Raw genomic sequence first — 13,395 nt, 5'->3', positions numbered from 1 at the left:
TCGCTTAGATGCGGACACTCAAACCTTGGACACTATTCCATAACAAGTTTTAAAGAGCACATTTAAGAGAAAAACAAAAAGAGGCAAAGAGGGGAAGAAGACAGACAAGCAGAAAGAGGTATGATCCTTTATAAATCTGACCATTTGTAAAACTTGCTTGAGACCAGATGTGGTCAATTTATGAGATGCACAGAAAGCAATACTCATGTTTCAGCAGCAGAGACGGGAGGGAGCAAGAGGGACAGAAGTTATATGTCAAGATTCCTCTCTTTTTAGAATAATGCAAGGATCTCTGTGCATTTACGGAGAGGATGATTTATTAGCCTTCTAGACACACTACAAAGTCCAACTGTTTTCCCAAGCATTTGGGAGTTAGTTGGATTTGGTATGAGGAATTAAGGAGTCCTCTAAGTATAATTGGTTTCCTTGGTGGGTAATTTTGGGCAGTCGCTTCAAATATATCTATTTAATGTATGTTACAGTGTACTTTATTGTAGAGGTACCCAGAAGATGGCCTGGGTGCCCAGCAATATGATTGTACAAATAAATAAATAAATGAGACATACAGCTATTAACTCTAATTACATATATCGCTAGCCACTCACTCTACAAAGGTAAAGTGTCTTTACTCATAACATCAGCAGAGATGGGGCAAGGGCAACTGAAATGGCAAAATAACAGCTGAATATATATTTCAAAGGTATCCTCTGCACATGAAGTTAGCACAGAGTAAAGCAAAAAAACATAATTTATATTAACATAAACCAATGAGCTGTTATATTTAATAGTATGAATGTGTTTTCCTCATTGAAGTATGGTGACCCAACTACTCAGGTTTATGTTTTATACCACACTGCATATATAATTTGATTTAAAAGTCTCATCTCCGTTTATTTTTTGTTAAGTTCTGTATATTTGCGTTTTAGCACTATACTTGCTTTGCAAGTTGGATAAAGACATCTGATAGGTGCCATAAAAATAAAAGTTACATTCATTTGTAGTGGTGAGAGAGGAAAGGTGGGTCAAGAGGGAGGTGGTGGTGGTGGGATAGAAAAGAATGAAGGAAGGCGACTTCACAGCTCAGGCTCTCTCATTTCCCAAAATTAAAAAATTCAAATGTTGATAAGTATTAGCCCTTTATTGAAAGGCTTCCAGTTTTCCATAAGCCAAAAAGAAGGTGGCGTTCTAGTGCTGTTTGCACATAGTAACCTTGTTCCACCTCCTCCACCAATTTTTCTTAGCATTTTAGAACAGAATAAGATTTAAGCTACAAGCCGCCCATCGACGGTTTCGATGAAACTCTAATGGTTTCTATGTTATTCTAAATACTGTAGTTTAAAAAGCCACAGCCACAAATTTTTTTCTCCCACAAAATTAGACTGACAATTTGTTTAAGAAGGTCTAGGGCTCCATTTCCCAGTCCACTTTTACTTCTCAACAGGGCCATCCTTAGGATTTATGGGACCCTATGCATTATTATTAAACTGGTGCCCCTACGCCAGCACATTTGGCTCTGTGAATACGGCCCCTGCCTTCTGCCTAGTAAGGAGGCTGCAGCATGCGCTGGATGTGTGGGAGCAAACCCGCTCTTACCTGCTGTCCTGGTCATAGGCGCGGACTCCGTGGGTGGATGCTGCAGGGCTGGAGCACCCATCGGGAAAATTTAGTGGGTGCAGAGCACCCACTGGCGCCAAGCTCCCCGACCCCCTTCGCCCATGCCTCTTGTGCACTAAGGTGCGGCGGAGGCTTGGGGAAGGGGTGGAGTGGGGGAAGGGCCTGGAGCGGACGGGGAGGGGTCGAGCACCCCCTGGCAAGATGAGAAGTTGGTGCCTATGGTCCTGGTGGTGCCCCAAATTTTTGGGTATCCTATGCAGCCGCATATGCTGTTTATGCCTAAGGATGGCCCTGCTTCTCAAGTACTATTAGCAAGATATGCTACCGATGACCTACGCACACAGTACTATCATAACTCTAGGCTCAACAGTCATCACCCAGGTAGAACCCTCTGTCTCAAAGCCCTGCCACAGACAAGCTTCTTTCCATTAATACAGTAGTAGACTTAAAGACTGGCTGCCTGTCACCAAAGTAATCTGCGTCTTTTCTAGTCTCCCTCATCTCCACCAACAGACAGGATACAGAATGACTGTGCAGACCACAAGTTCTTGCTTGAAGCTCTTATGCTGGATGTTTGGTCATTCACAGGGCCAAGACAGTGTGGTGCCTTATGCAGCCCCGCAGCAGCGGCGCAGGGGGAGGAGGGGAAGAAGAGGAAGCACTGGCCCAGGCTTCCGTGGGGGGGGGGAGCCTGCGGCCAAGGTCTGGCGAGGGCAGAAGAAGGCTTGGGGGAAGAGGGGGAAACCACCCTTGAGCACGAGTCGGCGGAGCGGAGCAGGTTGGGGACGGGTCGCTCCACTTCCTGCCAACCGGTCGCTCCACTTCCTGCCAACTCTGCTCCCTTGGCTCCCAGCCTTGGGACTTGGGGGTAGGGGAGAACTGCCCCCCAGCACTCACCGGTGGCGCGGTTGGAAGCCGCCGGAGCGGGCTGGGGCCGGGTCGCTCAACTTCCAGCTGCCCGGTGAGTGCAGGGTGCACCCGACCCCTGCTGCAATCCCCCGGGATGTAGCTTAGGGAAAGGGGGGGAGTGGGGGCTTTGGGGAAGAGGAGGGGTGGGGGCAGATTTCCTGGCTGGCTCAGCCAGCTGGGGGATTGGGCTGGCTCCTGGAGCAGCATGCAGCTGCGTAGGGCACCAGGGAATCTGGAGCAATTTGGTACCCCAAATTTCCTGGTGCCCTACGCAGCAGCGTAATTTGCATCTGGGTAATGCCCCGGTCATTCATCACTGGGGGGGATCTCAGCCAGCTCCAGCTGCGTGCATAAATTAGGTTGTTTGGAGATGACCAAACTCATTTCCACCTGACCAAAGCCAGGATTTGAGCTAGCATCTAGGGGTAAAAGTCTAGTGTGTTAGACAACCGAGCCACCTAAAATCCTGGCCTGTTTGGCTTGCGAGACCATTACTGTTCTGACTAAAGCATATTCGGGTTAATTGCTGGTGGTAAACCTTCTAAGGATATTTACTGCAGGAGGAAAGTGAGTGCCTATGTGCAGTAAACTGGGCTTCTCAATCAAATGACCTCAACTGCAGCTCCACCACTGCAATTCAAGTTTAAAATCGCATCTGAAATAATTACACTTTTCACTTATGGCCCTACTCCGGAAATTGAAATAAAAGTTTCCTCATAGGAGAAAAAAATATCACTACTGCAGAGAATGAGGCAGTCACCAAGATAACAGATTGGGACCAAAATAAGTGGTTTCTGGCTTAGATCAGGGCTTTCAAAATGGACAGAGCAGTGGTATTTGTGAGGTATTATTCCTTTATTACTGATGACATGGTGCAATCATGCATCAGTTTAAGTGGGGCCTGTGTGATAGTTATGTTCAAGCCCAGTGGGTAGATTTCTGAGCAGAAAGGGAGCAGTTTAGTGGATAGTTGAAGAAAACACGTTCTTCATGACTAGAGCAATGTGCATGTCCAGGAGGAGCAAGGAATTCTGCATGAGCCTGTGGCTTAACAAAATGTTGACTGTCTGTGACCTGATGCTCTCAGTCAATGGGGAGGATAGATTACCATCAACTTCCTTGAAATGTCTCCTCTTTCCTGGATGGAGCTTGAACCACCTGCTCTTCATCCATCCATTTATTTCTTCCAGGCATGGGGATGTCTATGCCAGAGGCTCCACTGGGGGAAGAGGAGACATAAAGCTGAATGCAGTCCAAATATTGGTGGCCTGGTGGTCCATGGTATCTCACAATCTCTAACAGGAGAGGTGTAGAATCTTGTAGGACTCCATATAATCCAGGAAACATGGAACAGCTGCCCACCATTACTCTCTGGTATCTGTCCAACTGGATCCAGTGCAGTGTAGCACCATTTTCTCTTGCAATGTGTCATATGTGTGAACTACCTCTCTTACATCAAGTCTCGTCTGCAAAATCTTTCAACAATGGGACTATTCACATTTCTCCACCACTTTGAGCCCATACCATCATCTGATGTGCACTATATATGTTTGCAGAGTTGTGTTTGTGTGAACTAGATTGTAAGTGCTTTAAAGCAGAGACCAAGCCTCTCTCTAAGTCACAACCCAGCCTACAGCAGGAGTAATACATTAGAACAGTGGTTCTCAACCCACGGCCCAGTCAGCACAAAGCTGCGGCCCATGTGATATCCTCTGGGCCATACAGGTAGTATATATATTGTGTGGATGCGGCCCACATAACACAGAGAGAGCTGCATATGAGACCCACAATGGTAAATAGGTTGAAAACTACTGCATTAGAGCAACAGATCAAGAGAATCACTGGGATCTGCACATCTTGTACATGGCACACTTGACACAGCAAGGGGTGAAAATCAGAACTGTTCCGAATGCAGGTGCCATTTCTGTATCGCTACTCAAGAGAGCAAATACGAGAAGTAGGAATGACTTTGGTGAAAATAACTCTCTCCAAACCTCTGCTTGTGCTTGCTTTTCTGAGTATGCAGCTTCTAGAGCCAAGAAAAATAATAAATTCAAAGAAAAGAAAACAAAATTTCAAAGAAAAGTCAAAGGTGGACTCAGTTCATATGGGTGACAGTACAGTAAGACTATTAATCATGTCCAAGGGGCTGTTTGTTAATAGGCAATCACCCAAGAATGCAATTAATATGAGACATCTTGCACAGCGTAAGGTTTTACTATTAGGACAGAAGAGATGGTTATGAGGTGACTATTAGCACAGGTTTCAATGCATAGTCCCCTCCCATACTTCCCACTCTCTCAAAGCCTAGGCTTGTGGAAGTCTTAAGTAGGCCTGGAAAGCATGACACTTACGTGGTCAGTCAGACCCTATGCTAACCTGCAGTGTAGAGAAGAAAGTGCAGATATGGGAAATAAGCTCAGATTTACAGGACAGCAGTTTGCAAATACGCACTTCAGAAGATGACTGTGTGCCCAATAGTACTGAAAAAAAACAAACCCATGTTCTGATGTGTTAATACACTAACAAGTCATTCACACATGCAATAATCCATTCATTGGGGTTGGTGTTTAGCTATGAACATAAGCAGTCATCTGTTTTTTAGGTTAAAACAACAAACCCTTCACCCTCCTAGAAGGTCAGAACATTTCTTAAACGATCATATTTTATTTCTTGCACATATATTACACAATATAGACTTGCCTTGCAAATGCATTTTACCATCTAACCTGTATTACAAGATAACAGATACTTTGAGAATTGCATCACAAAAATCCTCACCTTAACATTTGGGATGCATGTGCCTTTAGCCATGTGTCTGGAACCCTTTGCTGGCAGTGGCTGTTGAAGCCGCGAGTTCCTTGTGCGTGGAATTTATGAGAAGCTATAAACGAGCTCCTGTAGTCACCTTGTTTCCTTTTCACAGCCAAATACTGCAAAAGCTCGGAGGCTTGGAGCGAGCTAGACAGTCCAACTAATTTTGCTCCAAGATTGGGGATCTAGGCTTAAAGTATTCTTGTGATTAACTGCACTGTAGTACTGTATAGTCCTAGATATTCAGTTCGTTTTAGCTGAAAGTAGCTTTAGGACTCTTCTCTCACACATACCCCCTTCAAATTCTAGGCCTAGAAGCCTGCTGGGGCTTTTATACAGCATTGGATTGGAGTATGGCTAACCCAGAGAAGCATCTGAGCTTATAACAGTACAACAACTGCAAGCCCATGTCAGTTACTGCCTTTGCTGTCAGGGAAAAGGGCATTCTCCAGGCTAGTCCAGCCTGCGCTGCCTTTTCCTCCATCCATAGCTTCTTCCAAATGGCTACAATTCATCCAACTAGGGAAGAGAGAAAATAATTCAATCTTGTTTCATCCTCAGTTCCAGATATCTTCAAGATTATCTACTTCAGTTGAAAGATTCTGTTTCCTCAATGTCCTTTGCTGAAAGTGCACAGGAGCAACATGAGATTACCATGTATCTCTGAAAAGTATGCTCTCTTCACTCATCCAATACTGAAGAGATTTCTAAAGGATCCTTTGCAAGCAGTGTGAAATTTGAAATCTAAATTTAAATAGAATGCTGTTGGGACTATCCATGTGAACCCCTGTTGCAGTTTTCACTGTTTCACTTTGATTATTAACCCTACACTTCTCACAGCAACAACGCATTCTTGCAGCACTCTATTCACTATATTTCCTAAAGTGGTTCTAAATCCTTACACACACACAATTTATCTCTAAGGAGGTGTTGGATTTTAACTTTGATATTTGTTTAGGTTTGCCAGTATTCATCTCCAAAACCCCAGTTATCCTGGAGAGGCAGAACACATTAGTGGTTGTCAATCTTTCTCCTGTGACCTTGGGAGCACATCAATGCCAAAGGCAAAGGGGCCCCCTCCCATACCGTAACTCACATCAGGCCTGACACTCATTGCCCCAATACACTGTTGTCGTAATATTTTGATAGATAGATCATAGGCATCGGGCAAGATGTGTGTAACCTGGTGACAAGCTGGTCCCAAAAATCATTATTTGATGTATGTATGGGTTGTGTACAAAGTGATATAAATGTGTGCTGGGAATATGTTCTTAAAATGTGTTTGGCAGGCAGAGCATGAGCTCAGCCTGCCCTAGACAAAGGAATGTGTATTTTCCCATCTGACCGGCTTGGTTACAGGCAGAGGACAATAGAAGTACATTTACATATATAAGATAAACAAAGTCATTAAACTAAATGAACAGGGGAGAAGAACATTTACAATAGAATCATAGAAGATTAGGGTTGGAAGGGACCTCAGGAGGTCATCTAGTCCAACTCCCTGCTCAAACTAGGACCAACACTAACTAAATTATCCCAGCCAGGGCTTTGTCAAGCCGGGCCTTAAAAACCTCTAAAGATGGAGATTCCACCACCTCCCTAGGTAACCCATTCCAGTGCTTCACTACCCTTGTAGTGAAATAGTGTTGCCTAATATCAACCTAGACCTCCCCCACTGCAACTTGAGACCATTACTCCTTTTTCTGTCATCTGCCACCACTGAGAAGAAGCCGAGCTCCAATCTCTTTGGAACCCCCCTTCAGGTAGTTGAAGGCTGCTATCAAATTCTCCCTTACTCTTCTCTTCTGCAGACTAAACAAGCCCAGTTCCCTCAGCCTCTCCTCGTAAGTCATGTGCCCCAGCCCCCTAATCATTTTCGTTGCCCTCCGCTGGACTCTCTCCAATTTGTCCACATCCTTTCTGTAGTGGGGGGCCCAAAACTGGATGCAATACTCCAGATATGGCCTCACCAGTGCCAAACAGAGGGAAATAATCACTTCCCTCAATCTGCTTGCAATGCTTCTGTTAATGCAGCCCAGTATGCCGTTAGCCTTCTTGGCAACAAGAGCACACTGCTGACTCATATCTAGCTTCTCATCCACTGTAATCCCCAGGTCCTTTTCTGCAGAACTGCTGCTTAGCCAGTCGGTCCCCAGACTGTGACGGTGCATGGAATTCTTCTGTCCTAAGTGCAGGACTCTGCACTTGTCCTTGTTGAACCACATCAGATTTCTTTTGGCCCAATCCCCTCATGCTGGGGGACAGAATCCAAGGAAGACTTCCTGGCTCTTGAGGCAGAAACGATGGACTCTGCGTAATATAAGGGGAGCAAAAAGACCTTTTAGGGATCCATCACTGAGGGGACAATAGGGTACAGAACCCTTTGTGCCTTTGAACCTGGATCCTCTTGGCCTAAAAGGCAAGAGCTACTGGAAACTCATGCGAGTGAGAAATCTGCTTAACCAGCTATTGTAATTTGCTGAAATTACATTTTAGTCAATAAAAAGAATGCTTTGCGTTGCTTATAACCATACCTGTCTTTTTTATTCTTACTTAGTATGACGTTCTGTACCTTGGGGAACACCCTACACCCCCATGTTCATCTTTATAAAATGATTGTGTGGTATCCAATGCAAAGTTTGTCATGTTGGATATCTTCGGAAGGCTCATAATGCACTGAGCATTTGTTGTGATAGTGATGTTATAGTAATTGTTACAGTAATGTTATAGTAAGGTTATAGTTTGTAATTTCATTTACATAGTTATGAGGCTGAAAAAGTATCCTCATGGCTTAAAGCAAGCCCATGCAAAATCTCCAAGAACAGACAGACAGTTCACATTCATGAGGGCATGGATGGGACAAACCCAGCACAGCCTCACAGGAACAATGGACACTGGCTTAGGCAGCAACAAAAGAATCTGTTAGACCCTTGAGGGAGTCACCCCCCTTCCTTTGGGCAGTTTGGGACTGCGATGAGGTAATGCTCACCAGACTGAAGCGGGGGGGGGGGGGAGCCAGGAGGAAAGAAAGGACATGATAAAAGGGAGAGACATTTTGCCATGCTCTCTCTCTTCCACCTACATCTTCAGACTCCATCACCACCAATCAACTGAAGAGCTGATCAAAGGGGAGAGCCTGGCTGAAGAGCAGCCAGCCTGTGGTGAGAAGAATCTAAGTTTGTAAGGATACTGAAAGTGTTAAGAGCAGCTTAGAATGCATTTTGCTTTTATTTCATTTGACCAAATCTGACTTGTTATCCTTTGACTTATAATCACTTAAATCTACCTTTATAGTTAATAAATCTGTTTGCTTATTCTACCTGAAGCAGTGCATTTGGTTTGCAGTGTGTCAGAGACTCCCCTTGGGAGAACAAGCCTGGTACATATCAATTTCTTTGTTAAACTGACGAACTTATATAAGCTTGCAGCGTCCTGCAGGCATAACTGGACACTGCAAGACGGAAGTTCCCAGGGTTGTGTTATACACATTGTAAGGAGAGTGATCACTTTAGATAAGCTATTACCAGCAGGAGAGTAGGGTGGGGGGGGGGGAGAGAAAACCTTTTGAAGTGATAAACACCCATTTTTTCACGGTCTGTATGTATAAAAATATCCTCACTGCATTTTCCACTTTTATGCATAAAAGTAGCTCATGAAAGCTCATGCTCAAATAAATTGGTTAGTCTCTAAGGTGCCACAAGTACTCCTTTTCTTTTTGCGGATACAGACTAACACGGCTGCTACTCTGAAAAGGGTTGTGTCTGGGACTGGAGATATTGGCTAGTGTCATTCACTTGCAAGTAGCTGGGAGCAGCTTACATGCCAGAGGCTGTGCATGAACAGCCCAGGAGCGGGGGTTCTCAAAGTGGAGGAGGGTAAGGCTGGCTTCCAGAGTCAAGGATTGGAGTAGCCTAGCAGATCACCGGTCCAGATAACACCAGAGGGGAACGTCATACTAAGTATCAGTTCAATCTCTATTCTTTGCTAACAAACTTATTCTTGTTTTATTACAAAACCACCTCAGTGCCGTGTATTATGCGAGTCCTCAGCAAAACTGGCAGTTGTGCATGTTCTGTCTCTTTTGAGGGAGCAGACTTGATAATTACTGAGTGTCACAGTGAGAGGGACTGGACACAGCAGAGACACATCTCTGGGGCATTTGGGTTCACTGATTCTTACCTGCAAGGCAAGATTTGGACTGGCAGAGTCCAGAAGAGTTTCCCAGCAAGACAGACAGGCTGGTGTGTCAGGGGGCTGACACAGCTTAGCAACAGAAAAACTCTCCCTTCCTGAGGCAGAGAGGGGTAACACAGCAGTTCATAATTCTGGGTGTCCCGAGCAGGATTTCACACCATGCTCTGTACACCATGACTCTAGGAAGTGTTCTAGCTGCTTCAACAGCTAAGCCTGATAGGGTCTAACAACCGGCAGGTCCTCCAGACACCTTCACCAACTGCCTCAGAAACACTATACTCCAGCAAGGTCCCCAGATACCATGTCTCTAGGACCCTCTCCTCACCAACTGCCACATAACCATCCTGCACTCCTGGCCTAAAACCTTCACAAGCAGGAGGAAAAGAGCAGCAGCAGATTCATAACAATGCACTTTCCTGACTTAAAACCACTCAGCAGATTCGTCACAGTAGCATTCAGGACATTATCTACAGCTCAGCATTTCCAGAGAGACAGACAGACAATGAAAGCATTTGAAATAGGTCCCCGCAGTAAGTAGCCTAGAAAGCATCTTTCTCAGAAAAGGAGTGGAGAGAACAAAGAGTGGGAAAGGAGAAGAACTTGATTTCTTTGCTGGGTGGGTTCCAAATGTCTAGAGCTCCACTGGCCTGTCTCTCCCACTGATTGGGTCCCTACAGGCTCAGGGCTTCCCCACTGTTTGGTTCCCTTCTCTAGATGGTTAATTGTCCAGTGCTCTGTTCTGCTCCCTTCAGTTGCCTACTTCCTGCTAGTCTCCTGCCAATTTGCTGCTCTCTGGAGCTTAGCCTGCTCTATGTTGCTGCTCCTCAGCTATCTCTCCATCACTCCAAGTCAGATAGTGGGGCACGGAAGAGGGAGGAAGCAGGAGTGATTGAGAAACAACACATAGTGTTGTGACCATGAACTGCAACAAGTTCTGCACAGTGGGAGACAGATAAGAATGGGAAGGCTGAGGCCACCAAAGAGAAGATGACCAGGAGGAATTCCACACAGCTAGAATTTCCAGTCGATACCAGGTCCTCAAAGTGGAAACTGCAAAAGATACCTCTCAAGATCCAGCTGGTCCAAAGAGGAGGAAGAGTGACACACTGTCAAAAATGGCATTACCTGTTTCAGAGTCACTCACAACTTGACAGAACATGATCTTGAATAATTATGATTAATGTCCTAACAGATAAAGCACAAGACGGGGTATTTACTCAATTAAGTCCACAGCAGACTGCAAAGAGCTACAAAGGGTTATCACTAAACTGGGTGACTGGGCAACAGAATGGCAGATGAAATTCAGTGTTGATAAATGCAAAGTAACGCACACTGGAAAACATAATCCCAACTATACACACAAAATGATGGGATCTAAATTAGCCAGTATCACTCAAGAAAGATCTTGGGAGTCATTGTGGATAGTTCTCTGAAAACATCCGCTCAATGTGCAGTCAAAAAAGCTAACAGAATGGTAGAAACCATTAGGAAAGGGATAGCTAATAAGACAGAAAATAATATAATGCCACTATATACATCCATGGTGCGCTCACACCTGGAATATTGCATACAGTTCTGGTCACCCTATCTCAAAAAAGATATATTAGAAATTTAAAAGGTACAGAAAAGGGCAACAAAAATGATTAGGGGTATGGAACAGCTTCCATATGAGGAGAAATAATAAACACTGGAACAGTTTGGAAAAGAGGCTACTAACGGGGAATACAATAGAGGGCTATCAAATCATGAATGATATGGAGAAAGTGAATAAGGGTACGCAGGATCGGCGGGTAGTACTCGATCTATCGGGGATTGATTTATCACATCTTGTCTAGACACAATAAATCGATCCCCAAATAAACACCTGTACTCCACCTCGGCAGGAGAAGCAATCGGAGTTGACGGGGGAGCCGCCGTGGTCAACTCGCCGCCGTGAGGACAGCCAAGTCAGTCAAACTAAGATACTTCGACTTTAGCTACACGAATAGCGTACCTGAAGTTGTGTATCTTAGTTTGAACCCCCCGCCCCCAGTGTAGCCCAGGCCTAAGGAAGTGTTATTTTCCCTTTTACATAACAGAAGAATCAGGGGTCCCCCATAAAATGAAAAGGCAGCCTGTTTAAAACAAACAAAAAGAAATACTTCTTTACACAACGCACAGTCAGCCTGTGGAACTTCTTGCCAGGGGATGTTGTGAAGGCCAGAAGTATAACCGGATTCAAAAAAGAATTCAATAAGTTCATGGAGGATAGGTCCATCAATGGCTATTAGTCAAGATGGTCAGGGGTGCAACCCCATGCTCTGGGTGTCCCTAGGCCTCTGATTGCCAGATGCTGGGACTCGCCGACAAGGGATGGATCACTTGATGATTCCCCTGTTCTGTTCAGTCCCTTTGAATCATCTGGCATTGACCACTGTCAGAAGACAGGATACTGGGCTAGATGGATCATTGATCTGACCCAGTATGGCCATTCTTATGTATGTTCTTAAGTTTTGGTGACAACAATTAAAAAGCATGTTGATAAAATAGAAACGAGTCAGAGAAAAGCCACAAGTATGATTAAAGGATTAGGAAACATGTCTTATAATGACATACTCAAGGAGCTCAATTATTTAGCTTAACAAAGGTGTGAGTCTACACTTAAAAGTTAGGTTGACATAGCTATGTTGGTCAAGAGTATGAAAAATGCATGCCCCTGACCAACAGAAGAATGTTTCTGTCAATGTAGCTGCCATTGCTTGCAGGAATGGTGTTCCTATGCTGACGGGAAAAACCTCTTCTGTCAGTATAGGCTGTGTCTACACTGTGGGGTTATGTCAGCATAGCTACAGTGACATAGCTACGCTGGTATAGTCTTCATAGTGTAGACGTACCCAAAGAGGTTAAGGGGTGACTTGATCACAGTTTGTAAGTATCTACATGGGGAACAAATATTTGATAACGGGCTCTTCCATCCAGCAGAAAAAGGTGCAACATGATCCAATGGCTGGAAATAAGGTATACTTTTTAACAGTGAGGGTACTTAACCATTGGAACAACTTACCAAGAGTCACGGAGGATTCTCCATCACTGGCAATATTTAAATCAAGACTGCATGTTTTGCTAAAATATCTACTCTAGGAGTTATTTTGGTGAAGTTATATGACCGGTGGTAGACAAGAGGTCAGACTAGATGATCAAAATGGATCCTTCTGGCCTTGAATCAAATGCTCATCATCTATCGGAATGTAGACATACAGAATACCCCTCAGATCCCCAGTCTCCTTTTCCACTTGCCCTGCAGTGAGCAGTTTTCAAACCCCACAGGAAGGAAATGTAATTTTGACTCCACTCCCCACCTTATTGCAGTTTCCATCCTTGTGACCTTCCTCTGAAGTCTTTTCCTAGCCAAGATGATCTTGTGGAGGAGGGAGGAGAGGCAGTGATTTCCGCCCACTCCAAGATCTGTGATCCAATTTTCCGGGCATTAGAAAGAAAGCAATCTCCTTTGCACTCCCTGCTATTGGATTATAGGGCTGCAGAGAGTCAAACATAGCGAAGTATGAACAGGGCAATTCAAATGGAAAAGAATATGTTGCTATAATCAAAAAAGGTTTCTTAATGTTCCTAAATAGATTTCCTCTCCATTCCTCTACAGCAGTGGTTTTCTACCGGTGGTCTGAGGGCATCTGGGTATCCACAGACCATGTCTAAGATTTCCAAAGGGGTTCGCACCTCCACTTGAAATTTATTAGGAGTCTGCAAATGAGATAAGGTTGAAAACCACTGCTCTATAGTATTGTCACTGGATGCCTACTCAATGACCATGCACATTAGAGGAAAGGGAAAAATTCCAAGAATATTTGGAAGACTAATGTTCATTCC

General features: G+C 44.5%; 2 protein-coding genes across 3 annotated transcripts in view; one reads left to right on the top strand and one right to left on the bottom strand.

Moving 5' to 3' along the window:
• Nucleotides 1-13,395, bottom strand: part of MAPKAPK3 (MAPK activated protein kinase 3) — a 67,377-nt gene that overhangs the window by 32,824 nt on the left and 21,158 nt on the right. The window lies entirely within an intron of this gene.
• LOC311523838 (uncharacterized protein) overlaps nt 1-13,395 on the top strand; it is a 156,584-nt gene that overhangs the window by 139,482 nt on the left and 3,707 nt on the right. The gene's annotated exons all lie outside the window — the stretch shown is intronic.

This window comes from Lepidochelys olivacea, assembly GCF_965140295.1.
Source record: "Lepidochelys olivacea isolate rLepOli2 genome assembly, chromosome: 7".
In the NCBI taxonomy this organism is placed as follows: Eukaryota; Metazoa; Chordata; order Testudines; family Cheloniidae; genus Lepidochelys; species Lepidochelys olivacea.
This window is presented reverse-complemented; position numbering and strand designations above follow the sequence as displayed.